Source organism: Diadema setosum, chromosome 9 (assembly GCF_964275005.1).
Source record: "Diadema setosum chromosome 9, eeDiaSeto1, whole genome shotgun sequence".
Classification (NCBI taxonomy): domain Eukaryota; kingdom Metazoa; phylum Echinodermata; class Echinoidea; order Diadematoida; family Diadematidae; genus Diadema; species Diadema setosum.
Window position 1 is genome coordinate 39,608,334 of NC_092693.1, and position 18,096 is coordinate 39,626,429.

An 18,096-nucleotide genomic window follows, 5' to 3' on the forward strand; every position below is an offset into this window, starting at 1 on the left:
TATGTGCATGTATTCGAGGTTGTTAATAGTCAACCACCAGTGCCATCTAACAAGTTATCATCTTTTCCCCTTCCATTTTGCTATTAGTAATCTCGCTCTGACAAAGAACCACGCAACACAATGCATCACTGTAGTGCAACACACGCACACACACACACACACACACACAACGCGAACATATATATACATACGTTGTTTATCATTATGTACATCATATAATAATTATCTATATATTTACGGTGTATAAATACTTATCACTATGAGAGAAACGGTAAACAACTCATCAAAACATTTTGCATAATCATACTGCTTGCATTTCTGTGGGAAAGTGAATTCTGCCATGCAGGATTCATATTTCGATCCATCGTGGTATGGGGGCAGCATAAACTGATAGAGTATCATTTTTATCAGTTTATTCATTGTACATAAATCCCACAATGCCGAACATTGGTGAATATGTACTACAAGTAATGCCATCACTCAGTGTACAGATGATTAGCCCTTTTTCTGTTTAAAACCTTTGTTCTTATCTTTCTTATATCTGCTTATGTACCTTTCCGTGTAACGTTTTCTTACTAACGAGGAGACTGCTGTCTAAAATCAATTGAATTAAGGCTGGAATTAAAAACAAGGACTCATTCCCACCCAACCTGCGACTACTTTCTAACACACGTCTATAACTGAAGACACGCCATCACAGCTATAAGGTTATCCCAAGAATGGTGCTAATTGGTGCCAACGGGGAAAATCTACGAGCTACAACATTTTTAAACCTCCAACTCCACGTTTACTTTTCTCCAGCCGAACCCTTATCCAATTTATGTTGGTGCAGCTTGCCACGTACGCACAGGACGATCCACTGAATTAGACCAAGATCCTTGAGGGAAAACGTCGATTTTTTTTTCTCTCTCTACATGCTTACATTGTCAAGTGCAGCTATTATTGCATGTCTTGCGTTGAAGACGGGTACATGGGTCTAACAATAGCCACACCTCCAATCCTCTGCTACCATGGCACGGTCTCGATCCGCTTTCTTGTAAGTGAAAGTGTTCGGATAACCGTATATACGGAAGAATTCTGAATCAGTTAAAACTTGTCTGAAAAGAAAGAAATTTCACCAGCGTAATAGTGAAACTTTGATCAAAATCAGACAAGAATTAGGGAAGTTATGAAATTGTGAAGTTTCGTTTGGTTTCACGAAATAGTGAATTCCTGAACAATCAATATGGATATAGAAATGAGTGAGCTGATGATGTCATTGCCTTGCAACTTGATAGGCCTATAGTTTGCACATAAAATCTAGAAATTTGCAGTTGCTTGTTTTTATCAAACGGAACAATGTCCGAGTCTAAAGTCCAAACAGCTGATCATTATTTTAAAGTTATATAGTCAGGATAACATTATATTTTGCATCTTTATTGCAGATGAATTGCATTTTTGTCAGCTTTTTGTTAACGATCACTATGAAATCGTGAGAGATGACGAAAACATTAACTCGCTTTTCATTCTGCTTTCCATTTTCATATCAACTGTTTGAAAACTCTTTCTCAAAATATGGCGAATCTTTAAAAATTGCATACCGGTACGTTTAATCCGACTTTTATCAAAGTTTCATTGTTGTGTTGGTAAAACTATATACATATTGTTTCTTTTCAGAATAAGTTATCATATGGTGCAGAATTTCCCTTTAAGTTAAGGTAAACCTCGGTGGGCTCGCACAGCTTTAAATGGAATTCGACGTGGTACTTTAGTACTAAGACTACATTTTATGAAAGGACAAGTTCACCTTGATATATGTGTGGATTGGGTGAATGCAGCAACCTTGATTGAACTAATTGTATCAGTGAAAGTTTGAGGAAAGTCGGACAATCCGTTCAAAAGTTATGAATTTTCAGGTTTTAGTGCGTGCTGCCATCACTGGATGAGAAGACTACAGTTTGTGATGTCACAAGATTTAAAGAATGATATAAAGAGAATATAAAGGAAATTCAACATTTTTTCACTTTTCTCGCATAATGAAAGAGCGCTAGACTTGCCTCTTTCAGAAGGCAGGGAAATGATATTACCTTTAACATACTTGTCGAGGGAATGTGTATTTTTCAAAAAAAAAAAGAATAGAATTTTGTGGAATTCTCTTTGTATTTTCTTCATATCGTTAACGCATGCACTATTACATCATAAACTGCAGAAGTCTTCTCTTTCAGTTATGACGGCAAGGAAACTTTTAAAAAATCATAACTTTCAAATGGACTTTTTCCTCAAACTTTCACTTATGTGTTCTATTAATATTGTTGCATTCACTAAATCCACACATATCAAGGTCCAAAGGTTACATTAACTCGACGTAGCGACTGGATGATTATGGGAAGCATTTAGATAAAATTAAGAAGGAATTCTAAATATACTTTCGTTATTCAGTAGGAAGCTCGAACTGAGTTTGAACTGAAATTTGACGCACATCATTCTTATGGTGGAAGCCAACTTCTGATTAGATTTGAAGAAATCAAGATGGCTTCCAAGAGAGAGAGAGAGAGAGAGAGAGAGTTAAAATTGTTAAGACTAGTCTAGAAAGAAAAAGAAATAAGCTGCTTCTAGAAATGGTCATCGTCAGTTTATATCCAAACAAACACACTCTTCCAAGAACAACATATCTCTTTGCAATCTTGTCATAATACACCTCAAACAACATGGAAGACTTTTAAAGAAAACGACATTTCAAATTACTTCACCATATGATTTATGATCTAGATGGGAGCAACACAATTTTAAAATGCATGCAGTGATGGAGAGTGAGTATTCTCCACTTATTCCGTGCTCTGCCTACTTCTGCCCGCTATTATATCGTTATATCCAATGTATCAAAATTTCGTTATGTATAGCCGAACGGTTAAAGGGAAGATAAACCCCAAGGGCAATGTGGATTGAGTGAAAGCAGCAACATTAGTAGAACACATCAGTGAAAGTTTGAAGAAAATCGGGCAATCGATGCAAAAGTTATGAATTTTTAAAGTTTTGATGTTGGAACCGCTGGATGAGGAGACTACTAGAGGTTATGACGTATGAGTGGACAACAATACCAAGAAAATATAAAGAAAATACTACAAAAATCAATTTTTCATGAAAATTACAAATTCCATCAACTTCATATTGACATATGTTAAGGGTAGCAATTATTCTGCTTTCTGAAAGTGGTTGGTCCATTGCTCTTTCATAATTCTAGAAAAGTGAATTTTTGTTGAATTTCCTTTATATTTTCTTTGTATTGTTGTCCACTCATACGTCATATCCTCTAGTAGTCTCCTCGTCCAGCAGTTCCAACACCAAAACTTTAAAAATTCATAACTTTTGCATCGATTGTCCGATTTTCCTCAAACTTTCACTGATGTGTTCTGCTAATGTTGCTGCTTTCACTCAATCCACATTGCTCTTTGGGTTTACCTTCCCTTTAAGTATAATTTTGGGATCTTAGTTTTTTTACCTCGTTGTGTCTATAATTCTCCTTATAACCGTGTTCTTTTTAACGGGAGTGCACAGTATATCTACATGCATATAGAGAAGAAGAAAAAGAAGATGAAGAAGAAGAAGAGAGAGAAAGGGGGGGGGGGGTCCTCTCCTTTTATATTCAAAGGAAAGCATGGATGCATGCCGTCGACCTCAATACCAGACGCTGGCCTTATTCATGGCTCATGATTTGAAACATTAAACAGTGTTTGTAAGGCTGATAGTCTCCACACAATGGAACCATGCATTGCAAATCTACCATCAGCCACGCTCATTGCTTGACGTTATAGTTTCCATCCAGTCCTCTACTTAGTTAAACAAAATATAGTTCAGTTTCACTTTGTAGTATATAATAATGAATGAGGTATTAGATACATAAAAGTAGATACAAGATGACGGTCGTAAAATAGATACAATAAATACCATAAAAGATATGCATGCATGCATGTATGTATGTACAATGTATATCTATCTATCTAGCTGGCTAGTTATAGCTAGCAATCTATGAATGTATGCTTGAAAAAATGTACTTATTGGACTCATTATTAGAAATATTTTAACAAAGGCCAAAATTGTCTATACAAGCATCTGAGAAAACAGCTTCTCTTTTTGCACCTGGGGCTTACATAAATTATATCATACGAAAATTTAGGTACTTTATATACGTACGTGCATTCATATTTACACACAAACAGACAGACAGATAAACATATACATTCTTTATATTTATTATTGTATGTACACTTTACACGTATTTATATGCTTATCTTGTAATATCGAGACTTAGAGACAATGACAGACAGGATTAGGATGTTATAGACATTATGCGGTGAACGTTATAAATGCATTTCTACATTGATTCAGCGGCATAACTTGTTATTGATCATTTATTTTGGTCCCATCTCAAAGAGTAAACCTACATCGAGGAAAAGAAATATAAAGAAGAGGAGGACAGTAAGGACGCGAATGATAATTAGTTATGCCATAACGGAAGGCGGAGATTCTACACAGTCAACCTGTGCCCTATATACGCTGTTCCTTGTATACGGTAAAGCAGGAGGCACGGGAGCTCGCCAAAATGAGTCCGCCAGACTAGCGGGCCAGTAAAACGACCAACCTCGCATCCACCATCACTGGCGAGCGACAGGAGACGGTATTTTGGCTAAATAAACAGCCATATTTCACCCCCGTCTGTCGGGAAATATTAAAGCTAATTTCAAGCGCGAGAACTCTCCACCTACTCAAAGCTCTTTACCGCCGGCTTTCTTCTTCTTCTTCTTCTTCTTCTTCTTCTTCTTCTTTTTTTCTTCTTCTCCTCCTCTTCCTCCTCCTCCTCCTTCTTCTTGTTTGAAAGGAAGGAGGATCTGGTTTGTCGTGTATCCATCATTCATCCTATCGTCAACTCTCGCCTTATCTTTTTATCAATTCAATTCAAGTGAATCTTGCCATCTTAGACTGTGTTTCTTCTGTTAGATCTCAAATCAAGTGAATGAGACATGACATTTATAATCTTGTTGGAAGGTAATTTCCCTCACGATTACATGACAAAATAATACATTATTGTATCACCACGATCACATGAATTATAATTTTTGTTTTTCTTTTCTCATTATGGCTCATCTAAATATTCCTCGCCATGCATTTCGACACTGATATCATTAATGTGCACATATCTTAAGAGTAACATCATTTGTGCATATCCACGAGGCAAGAACATACTTAAAAAAAAAGATAAGACACTTAGTTGAACAGCAGCGCAGTGGAGATATGAAAATGAAAGAGGGAAATTTTACGAAATGCATGATTAAAAGGAAAATGATTATGCTTATGCTGTTCATGACTATACATGTACAAGTGTATACTAAGTTTTGTTCTATACTGAATGTAATATTTATGAGTGTGTGTAGTATTTAATTTAATTTAATTTCATTTATTAATGAAATGAAATGATATGAAATGAAAAAAGGTGTGGCTTAAACGTGTTGGAGAGTTCGTGGTATACAGACCTATATTAGTAGATAACGACACATATAGCATACTGCACTCTCCACAACGCATACACAAAAATCGACAACACACAAATACAGAAGTATATATAGTATATATCATAGTACATATATATATATATATATATATATATATATATATATATATATATATATATATATATATATATATATACATATATATATATATATATATATATATGCATATACGGTGTAATACAAGAATACATAACATACGTATACCCGTTCAGTGAAAGAAAGAACATAGTTGTCGTGCATATTATTTGTTCATGAGAAGTAGCAAAGTTTTTTTGTTTTTTTTTTTCTATCAGAACCTTAGTTATGTCTGTGTGGCTTACAACAGCAATAGGCACATGGGTGTATGGATCTAAGAAAAGACACAGCAGTGAGATATGACAGACTGAAGACCTAGATTCTTGGAAAAAAGAAGAGCTCCACCAGACAGTGCTATCTCCCGTCTCCATGACAACAAGAATGGATACAATTCATTTCTATAGTGAGAATGAGACGTTCATGAAAGCAGACAGTGGACAGATAAAGAAATCGGGGAACGAAAAGCGGGTCAAAGAATTATATAGCTAAAAAAATAGGACAATGAGAAACAGACATATTGATATACAAGTTGAGAGTACAGACATAATCGCGCTTTGATGTGATGGAAGTCCGTTCCTCACATCTCGTATAAGGCTCTTTGTGGTCCAGACGATAACATAAAAGAAAACAAGAGAATAAGAGGGACAGAGAGAGAGAGAGAGAGAGAATAAGAAGAAAAGCAGCCTTGATTGAGTCTGAGGAGCGATCAATTCATGACACCATTGAAGCCCCTAAATACCCAGCCTATCCTCTTATTTCTCATCCCTTCACTGGATCGATCTGGTAGACGGTATTAAAAAGAAGGAAAATAGGCGTACCATCCAGCAGGGTGTCATTGAGAGAAAATAGAAAAATGTCACGTAATGGAAGTAGAGCGTCTTTTCTTTAAAGGAAAGATTCACATTACTCCCCTTACACTGCCTGAGGTAGGAAACTAGACAATAATTACAGCATAGTGAACACCTTTATAGATAGCACCCTACTTTTTTCATATACATTCTAAAAAGTGATATAGCTACTTAACAGAATACGAACAAATGCAAATCCTTTCCTATACACACACATACACACATATATTTTTGTACTTTAAGCTGTGATGTATCAAATAATTGACAGAATACATGCAAATGAAAATCCTACTTACGTAATATCGAATATGGCGGTTATAGTAATATCAGAAAAGATCGGTCGGTCGAAGCAACAGCTTTACTATTCGTGCATGTTTGTTGTGTGGTTGATTGTTGGTGAACAGGTTCTGTGTTTGCGTGTTCTTGTGTGCGTGTGTGTGTATGTGTGTGTGTGTGTGTTCAAGTTCAAGTTCAAGTTCAAATTTATTTCGTTTTTCCACAATAAATATATATAAACGAAAATCTCACTTTCGTCAGTGACAGAAGTAATGGGTTGTACGAAAAAAAAAACCAATAATTGCAAACTTGCAGCATTGCAATAGATACTGAGGTAACGAAGTGAAATATTGTAAAGATGCACTGTGTGTGAAAAAGAAAGTGTATGTGCTTATGCGCTTGTATCTGTGCTGAAGTGAGGTATGTGCAGGGAAGTGTTGATGAGAGGATTCGGGTGAGCGATGGAGGGGTATGTACAGACTTTGATCATGTACATTTCGTATAGCTTTTGTGTGTATGTTAGTATAGTTAGTAGGCTGTTCGTCGATGACCCCTTATCAATAATTGATTCCATTATCTAATAATTACAGCTGTGACGAGTATATGAACGCAGTTAATGGTTATATTTTGTATTGTATATTGTACATATAATGGTCTTGTTAACCCATTATCAAGAATTTATTCTATTATTCAATCATTATTGCGGTGATGAGTATAGCTATGAACGCAGTGAATGTGTATATTTGTGTAGTATTTAATGATTAGAAATTTGACACAATGACAGAGCTAGGAATTACTTTGTAATATTTTGTAATATGTTTGAAATGTCGCGCAGCTAGTAACAATAATGAATGTTCAATTAAGGATGGATGATGGAATCGAAATGAGACATTGTTTAGAGACAAAAAACAAAAAAACAAAAAACAAAACAAAACACAGTAACAAACCACCACCACCACCAACAACAACAACAAAACTATAGTTATAGCTTCTGCATGAGGAAATTAACCAGGAGACAAAGGCATTTATTTAGGAATGGTATGTTATTACATGAGATATGCAGTTGATTTTGTGTCATCAAATTGAATTTTGAATAATGAATGTATATACTATGCATTTATAATGTAATGCTGTTGTTTTTGCTCGCATGTGATCAAACAACATGAATGGAATAGGCCCTACTTAATTTGACATAATTGTTTCATTTTCAAAATTTGAATAAAGACTTCAAATACATGCATATATATATATATATATATATATATATATATATATATATATATATATATATAGAGAGAGAGAGAGAGAGAGAGAGAGAGAGAGAGAGAGAGACAACCATGGTGTCTTTCCAACTACCGAAACAAGTGAAAAAGACTTTATTAAATGAATTTTTAGAGACAAGTCAAAGAAAATACACGCATGCTATGCAAAGTATACTGATGTGGCTATATATCGGTGAGCCACTGATGAAAACACACTATCCCTTTAACCCCCGTCTATTGACCGAGCGGAGCGCGAGGTCGGCGGTCGAAACTCGCTTTCCTAAGGTCGACTCGACCAGACGCCGCTGCAGCTGGCACGATCCGGTCTAGGGGAAAAAAAAGATAACCATGAAGACAACCAAGTACACATTTACACGTTTTCTTTTTTATTCACACACAATCTCAATATTCCCTTTAAATCTAATCAAATTCGTTTCATAATTTTCGTTTTTATTCATTCTAAATAATGAGTTTCAGGTAGTGATATCATATGTTTCACCCATTATATGTGCTATACAGTATTTTGTAGTATACTGAACATATTTTTACAGATCAACATCACAGCACAACGCACACCTCACAGCACTATATGCAACGTCTGCACTCATACTATTCACTGTAATATCGTGAATGGCGATATTATAGTTTGATTTTTTTTTTTCACTCAACTCTGCTTTTGTTGTAATATGATTTATATGCTGATGTATTGCCACTATTGATATACTGGTGATTTGTTGTTGTTGCTGTTGTCGTCGTAATGATTGTATTTTGTTCGTGTTTTGTATAATTATGTAATTTATTTTGTCTCACTGTATTTTATCGATGTAAATCAGACGCAATTCAGCCATTCGGCTGCGAAGTTTGATGATCAATAAACCATTCATTCATTCATTCATTCATTCATTCATATAGAATTGTATTTTAAGATAGTTTCATTCATTGTGTTGTCAGTTTACCTGGGGCCGTCTACCTAAGATAGTCAAACTCCCCTTATGAAGGTATGATATTACGGGTGCTGTTCGTTATTCCGAAGGTTCGATATTCCGAAGGTTCGTTAATCCGAAGGTTCGTTAATCCGAAACACGCAAATTCCCTATACCTAGAGGTTCGTTAATCCGAAAATGAAAAAGGGTTCGTTAATCCGAACATTAGTGGCGTTATTCCGAAGGTTCGTTATTCCCAAGATTTGTTCATCCGAAAATGAAATTCGGAAAAACGAACCTTCGGAATAAAGAATCTTCGGACTGAAGAGCCTTCGGAATAACGAACCTTCGGAATAACGAGCTGTAACCGATATTACATTCTTTACACCCAATTTGAATTGTTCCTTATCGTACAATTTACATTCAATTTGACACTGTTGACAACAATGTCAAATTGAATGTAAATTGTTGTATATTTTTATCTATACGTTTTCTTTATACAATCGTACCCCACAATATGTAGTAATGCGTTGGAACAAATTCATAATTATGATTTATGACATATCGTCAAATTTTGTTATACATTGTAATGAAAACAAAATGCAGAAATAAACTGAACTGAACTGAACAATGAACCCACACTCATACACGCTGCATACACACACATACAGTCAAACACACACACACACACACACACACACACACACACACACAGATATTATGTATTCAAGTTATTCAGGCTCGTATAATTATACTGCACTATGGTATACGGACGACGAAAAAGCACGTGTCCATACACGATTCACTTCTAACCACGAATGTTAACGTTTAAAAAAGAAGACAAAAACAAAATTGTACCTGGAGTCTCATATTAGACACAACATACTGATGGATGACCTCTTTTACATCCCTCCACGAGTCACGTGACATCTAGTATTTACAACACACAGAACAACCTTCTACATTCATACCTGCATGCCTGAGACTTGTGGTCAGCTGGTAGGGAAATGACTTTGTGTGGGTATGGAAAATGATGTATTAACTCGAAAATTTACGCTCTGTCTCAAAAATGTTGAAAATCATCACGAGTGAGCATTTAAATCTTGGTATTTGTATCTTTACATGTTTTGTTCAAATTTACGATGACTTCCGAGCATGACTCATCTTCATTTCATTTCATTTCATTTAGTTTCCAACAAGTACAATTATAACATTTACATATATTATACCACAACAGTATAATGATACGATGTTGTAAATTTTATGACAAATCCCGAAAGGAAGTTGTTGGAAATCATCGTGATTTACTCACCAGAGTGAACACTGCATGTGCTGGGGTGGAAGAGGCTATGGAGTCTGAACTCGTAATGAGGAGATCGTGGGTTCGAATCTCGCCCGGTGCTTTCATCCTTGATGGGCAAGAAGCTTTTATCAACCTAAGTCTTCTGAACTATGATGTGTGTCAATGGGTATACCTGGCAAGGCTGGTGTAATGCTAAAGACACAGCCTTATAGGACTGAGCTGCACTCAAGCAACTACCCTGTGTAGATTGTATCACCATATCTTTATCTTTATTTTGAATGAAAAAAAAAAACCGCACATTCTCGTAATCATCCTTCTGGCACGATTATTCATTGTTCTTGGAGTCATGGTGTACCTGCGGTCATCTGAGGATGGTGTTCTTGAACTCTCACAAAAATTGTGATGAAAACCACGTGACCATTCCCGAAGGGAGCTGAGGAACATGAGTAAATGTGTTGGGAACAACCCGTTAGATTGTTAGATTCAATTCAGTTCAATTCAATTTATTTCAATTTATTTTAATTTATATTTTCTTCCACAGAACAAAACATAATATACGAAAATTATAAACCAATGATCTCGAGTATGCAATAGTTGACTGTACGATGAAAATTAAAAGGTAATTAATGAATTAAAAGAATGTACAACATAGTTTCACATTATTCTTAAATTACCCCCCCCCCCATCTTGCTTTACATCTTGTTCATCCATCGACAGTTTCATTCTGCCTATAACATATTTGAAATCCATTACTGCTGCATGCATTCAGCGAATCTTTTTAGTTGTTGTTCTATGTTTTATCGAAAATTAACAATGTACAATAAGAACAATGGACTTACACATGCCACGTGGATGCGCATTTTAGCATCAAGAAAAGATTTGTAATATCAAGAGAGAAAGAAAGAAAAGACGACAAGCAGGGGAAATCTCCCTGTGTCCCGAACTAATGACTTTAAACTCTGTTTCCTTCTCGGTGCATTGTAGTCTCGTCATTCTGTGAACGAACTGGGATTCAAAGCTCTTCTCGACAACCCAGCAGTGGACCTGAGTGTAGAGTGTACTACATCATTTAATTTGCTTCTATTTTATACTCCTGTTTGGTAATTATTTTTTTTTTCAATGTTGTATGTCGAGCTGGTTCTGTTGCAAGATACAATATAAGGTCTCAAATTTGTTTCATATTACAATGTACCTTTCATGTATAAAGTCTTTAGAAATGTTGGAATAAGCATGTTAAGAATGGTTATACGTCACTGTTATACAAAGCTATAGGTAATCCTTTGATGAGCCAATGGGGAGTTGATGAAGAGAATGTTCCTCGATGTAACGTATAACATTGTGAATCATCATGACCCACAAGAGGTATTCCCATGAGGTCTTAACATCCCCTTTGTCGGTCGACCAGACGGTGATCCAGGAATTGACGGAATGAGAGTGGGAGAGAAGGACAGAGGGAGGGGGGGGGGGGGTAGAGAAGAGAGAAAGGGTGAGAGAAGAATACAGAAGAAAGAAGAGAAGAAGGAACAGAACAAGAGGAAGAAGGACATGCCATGATGACGCTGACAATTAAACAGGTGAGTATAATGATGTTGACGTGAGGCTGGGATATTGATGACCATATCAAAGAGAAGATGAAGACGAGGAAGAGGAAGAAAAGAAGGCAGAGGTGTTTAAAAAAGAAGATGACGGTGAAGAAGAAGATGATGAAGAAGATATGAAGAAGAAGAAGAAGAAGAAGAAGAAGACAAGAAGAATTCATGAAAAGTAGAACTAAAACGAACAAGGAAAGGAAAAAGAAACAATAAGAGAAAATGCAAAAGAAGAAGATGGTGATGATGCCGAAGGAGAGAAAAAAAAAAAAGAGGAAGCCATTTTTCCAGTATGTGTAAGTTTGATGGTTTCTGTCTGAACTTGGTCATGTGACCTGTCAAACCATCATAAAATATCCAATAGACGAGTAAAAATGAATCATTCTTTTCTACTGTAACCAGTTCAGACGGATGCTTGAGTCTCATTTTAGTACAGAAGTCCCAGAATGAGACTTGAGATTTCCCTGTCTAGACACAAAAGATAGGGTAATGTTTACATGAGTTAAATCCAGCAATAGCAATATACACTTGGGGTAAGCATCCGTCTTATTTCCTGGTCAAACATCTTAATTCCATCCGTGCATTATAATATTCCAGGAAAAAACGGTTTGCAAGTTCTTGAAATCACCAAGCTAGGATCATCCAAAATTTGTGTACATGTAAATGGACAGAATGCCACTATAATTTCAGGACAGTTGAAAAGAACGTGACTACGACAGGGAAAAGGTATCAAGGACCAGTTTAAATTTGAACGATGTTGACAATGAATCCTTGATCGAGATATCGACATCATATGCAGTTCTAATAATAATGACGATAAGACCGTTTTTGGATACAGCGCATTATAAAAATAAAAGCGACTCTCTATATGCCCATTGAAGGAGGGAATGGTAAAAAAGGAAATATAGACAATAAGTGAGAGAAGAAGAGATCAGGTAAATAGGGTAAAATCTAATCCAGTAACAAATTAGAGAAGTACGTTCCCCCTCAAAAAAACAAACAAACACACAAAACAAAACAAAACAAAACAAAACAAAACAAAACAAAACAAAAAAAAAACAAAAAAAAAACGTCTAAAATCATATAACCTATATATTTCTATCAGCCAGTTTGGGACATCAGGTAATAAGTAAACTCTATTTAATCATATTCAGTTTGTGAATATGAGTGATTAAGACAAGAAATACCTATTAGTCTGTGAGGCAAACGGTTGCAGTGAGACGGTAGTCATGGTGATTGTAGGTCACTCTTGGTCATCATAGCAGTATCACGTGATTACGTACTTGAAAAATTCTGACACCATCAGATGGCACAGAGTGCCAGGCCTACGCTGTAATAAAAGTGACAATGGTCATAATGATATGATGGTAAAAAAAAATTAAGGAAAAATAGATCAACTTTTAATGGGACTATCCAACAGACAAATACCTAATATTTCCCTCACCTGGCCAGTTTGGCACGACCTCGCATCTCTGTTGACCACGAAACACAAATAACGCTAATTGTCTTCCATAATGGCGACCACATTAATGTTACATTAGTTCACACATTCGCCTTCGCCACCGATCGATAATCTCATCAGTGACGCAGTGAAATCGATCGATAGTGGTCTGTTGGAGTGATTACCCGTATTCATGCGAGGTCGCTCACAGAAAAGACTTGTAAGGCAGGAAAACATTGTGGAAAGACACACGAAGACTTCTTCAAATGTTGAAACAACCTTCCCCGGCATTGCTGCTAAAGCATTTTGTTTACTCTTTATCACATTTTTCACTTATATTTACAAACTGCATGACATGGATTACAACGCAAGGCTTCGCTTCTGCTTCTGCGTGGGAGGTAAAATGCATCGTTAATGAGGAGAATATAGGGAATAAGGGAATGTCAGTTTTAGCTTGTCACGTTCTAACATTTCCCATTAGAAGATAGACAGAGCCTTGTCACACGTTGAGCAAGAATATAGTGTGACACCACGCAAAGTCGACCAACATTGCTTTTTCAACAGTCTCTAAGAAAAAGCAACAGCTACCCTGTTTCACGATGTATAAGAAACAGATTAAACACAACAAACACCCACAAAAATCCACGCATGAACAATCAAACACTCTTTAAAAAATGCCGCCAACAACAAACCAAAGCTAAACAAAATGATGCCATTTAGACGTGGTGAGTTAGATATGAAGAAAGTAATGCTACCGATATGAACTGTTTTCTCTTTATTTTTGTTTTGCTTTGTTCACTGTTTTTTTTTTCCTTGTTCGTTTAAGAGACATAACGCTTCGTGACCTGCAGGTGAAAGCCTGCTGGCATCGACGAGGCGGATGACCTCTGTTTTACCCGCCGAACGTCCAGGCAGCGGAGATCTTCGCCGACGCGCAACAGTGTTAGGTGTATCAGTCGGCCCGGTGAGATCTCACCTGTACTGAACACATCTAATGTGAAGACTGCGTCAGGGCTATAAGGTCATACATAACGTGCTAGGTCAATCTGACTATTGGTCTTCTCATGTCCTATCATCCCGGCAGACGTGCCATGACAGCTCTTACAAACTCCCAACAGACTAAAAAGCTTGTCAAACTGCTTTGTGTATAGAGATTACAACCATCTCTGACAAGCTGTTTCAGACAAAAGCTAACCCGTGATTGTCTGAATACCCTGTATGTCTATCAGAAGGAGAAACCGGAAATGGAAAACCACTGTCCTACCGTCTTGGTAATGCGATCTAATCCTGCTTAATCAGGGTGATGCTTGGATTGGTCACGTATATACACCAGGAAACACTTGACAGGGACTCATGATAAAGAACCGACGTAAATTGACACACGTGAACACTACTGAAACATTAATATTGTTTCTTCGAAAGCACATCTCATAAATCTGTTATCAAAACTAGTGACACATGTCCCCGCGATAACATGTGCGCAAACCAGCCTACACAATACAGGCTTTGCGTTAAGAAGGAGAGAAGAAAGATGTAGTTTATAAGCATATAATTATATAGATACATAATATGCGTCTAGATAGAGAGATACTGAGTAGATTAGTATATATATATATATATAAATGCAAGATCGATAGATAGGACTTTGATTAAAGGTCAGATATGTATTTCAAATCGCAAAGGTCAGGGACAATCATATATATAGAAACAGACAATTAGTAACAATGAATGCATGGATTCTCCTTCATTGTCAGATAATTATGCACTGTTGCAGAAATAAGATTAACTATCTATAAGGAGAACATTCATTGTTATTATGTTTTTTGTTTTTTTTTTGTTTTTTGTTCCAATGTTATGTATATATATCTATGTATCATACCAATAAATTTTGACCACTGGCAAATTAAGTTTGGTTTCCGGTGTAGGACTTTTTACTTTGATTAAAGGTGAAAAAAAAAATGCTCACACCATTCCTCACAAAGTCATAAATGGTTCCAAATACAAGCTGTATACGTCACCATCCCATTGTATGATTACGGTGCGTTATTCTTTGAGTGTTACCAAACATGGCGTACAAAGACAAGAATTGTCTTGCGTGAAATAATTACTAAACTAAAAGCAGAATATCTAAATTAGTTCAGGTTTCTGTTGGTTACAGAGAAGTAGTCATCAGTAAGAAGATGTTGGTCTGGTTCAGCTTTCTGAATACACCCTAACACGTGTAGGCCTATATGAGAGTATGCGTTATGAAAGATGATTATCTTTTCAAAGACTAATTTGACATTAATCGTAGGTTGTTGGGTAATGTGTTTACAAAATGGCTCCATCCATATAGATTTAGATGCTCCCCTGGAGGCTTGACACAAGCCTAGTACAGGCAATCATAACTGTCTGGAACTGTCCCGACGCCGTATGAGACAAGGGAAGACTGCTTATTTTTATTCTATTTATTCTGTTGTCTGCTCAATCGTCATAATGTGTCTGAAAGCGGGGGTCGACGAACAGAAGCGAAGAGCTCTGGCTAAATCAGCGCACACCCGAACACTCGCAGAGCAGCAAGGATGACTTCGCATTTCACGGAATGTGAGGTTGTCTATAAACCAATGTAGGTTTTATGCTGTGACATGGTGCGCAGACAGATTCAGGACATTTCGGTATCTCTCCTACTCAAAACGAGCTTGCGTAAACATTGCTATCGTAAAATCACATCAGTGTTATTTTCATTCCTTCTTTTTTATCAGCTGGTTATTGTGGCTGTTTTTTTTTTTTTTTTATTTGCCAAGTTTTTATTGTCTCGTATGTTGCGTGCAGGTAAATCATAATGTATAATTCATTACCCAATATGATTTTATTGTATATCAATTACGTCATTCACTATTATACTTTGATGTGTCATGCTTCCCAAGAAAATTGATATTTAGGAAATAGTAAAACCAAGAGTGGTGAATGTTAATACGATGATGTAACATGAGTTCTGTTATGTAAGCATATGGAATACTGTCTAACTAGAAACAATGGTATTATGATATATGACATCATATTCAATTTTTCATATCATATACATATGTATGCATTATTTACATAAATTTGCGTTTGTTCAGAGAAAAATGAGAGGTAGATTAGAATTATGTCTACATCTACTGAAGACTACAATTTACTCCATCCTCTTATAAGCTAATCTATGATTTATTTTTCTCCTTTTTTTTCTTAGAATCTAGTTTCTGTTATATATGTGATAACGTATCTTATGATGGTATGCTTGTGTTCGTGAATAATTTGATTTCATTAATTTACTTACTGGTGCGTTGTTGTTGTTGTTGTTGTATTCACGACCTCTCTGAAAAACAGCCATAACGTGACTTATCGAGAACATTTTTTTTTTTTTTATAATCCCGTGATTAAAATCGAATGGAACAGACAATATCAATGCAATATAAACTTTGTAAACCCATCGTTTGTAGGAATTATATACATCAAAAGCCTATATAAGATATCTTAAAATCTAGCTGTAACAAGTCATTCCTATATCATATTCCCCTAAATTAGAGCACTGTACACTCAGTACCTTAAATGCGCTCATATTTCACGTTCTAGTATTCATACCTAACATACGATCATGGTTACATAATCATTGTCAGCACTTTAAATCAGAAAAAAAGAGGTCAACAAATTACAAAGTATTTTATAGTTGTAGTGTATATATTCATTCATTTGTTTGTTTGTTTTTTAGAGATAGAGAGACAGAGAGATTATATGAATCTATAGGCTATAGTGATTCGAGATTGTCATGCATGTATAATTGGGTTCCATGACATTCGCTCTTGCGACAATATTGCTCCCGTGAAATATCTGTACGTTATAAGCCAAACATAAATTTTACCCACAAACATACCCTAACCCTAGTCCTAGTCCTCACATCAAACTAAACCTAAACCTAAAACCACATCACAACCTTAACCCTTAACCCTAAAGTCATCGGAGATAAAAAAGTAAGACCGAAGCAATTGTCGTGGGAGGAAATGTATGTCACCGTATATGTATAGTATATATATATATATGTATATGTATATATATATATATATATATATATATATATATATATATATACATATACATATATATATATATATATATATATATATATATATATATATATATATATATATATATATATATATATTCTGTATAAGCTGTTATTTTCGCGTGCATACATTTTCACGAATGAGGAAGTCACAGACATTTTCACGACGTGTTGTTAAATTCGCGATCCAACTGTGATTCGCGAAAATTAAACCCTCGCGAAAATAACAGCTTATACATTATAGAGTATAGGAGGTCATCTAATAGAGGATGAACCCCATGGTTCGTCATCCCCTCCTTCACTTCCACAAACATTGCTATGAGCTGTAGACAAGCCTTCCATTCTCTGATAAGGAGATGACGATTCTTTGACAATGAGATGGCAGTGCATTCGCAAAATACATTTGTTTATTGACCCCAAACTTGGGAATGATTTAGATGACAGTTTCAAAGAATCCGTTACATTTACTACATTTAAATACAAATATTTGCGTTATAGAGATATAACGTTGGATAATTAAATCAATCATGTTATATTTCAGTTTTCACTTGTTCTGATACACTATGTAAGAAAATTTCAAATGCAATTCCGTTTCATTTTTCTTGTACAAAACACAATATAAAAGAAAATTACACATGATCTTGGGTACGCATTGTTTGACTGTATGATTAAAATTAGAGGTAATCAACGAATTGAAAACATTTTTACCTAAATGCCAACCAGTGTTGTTACACTAGCTATGGTTGATTATT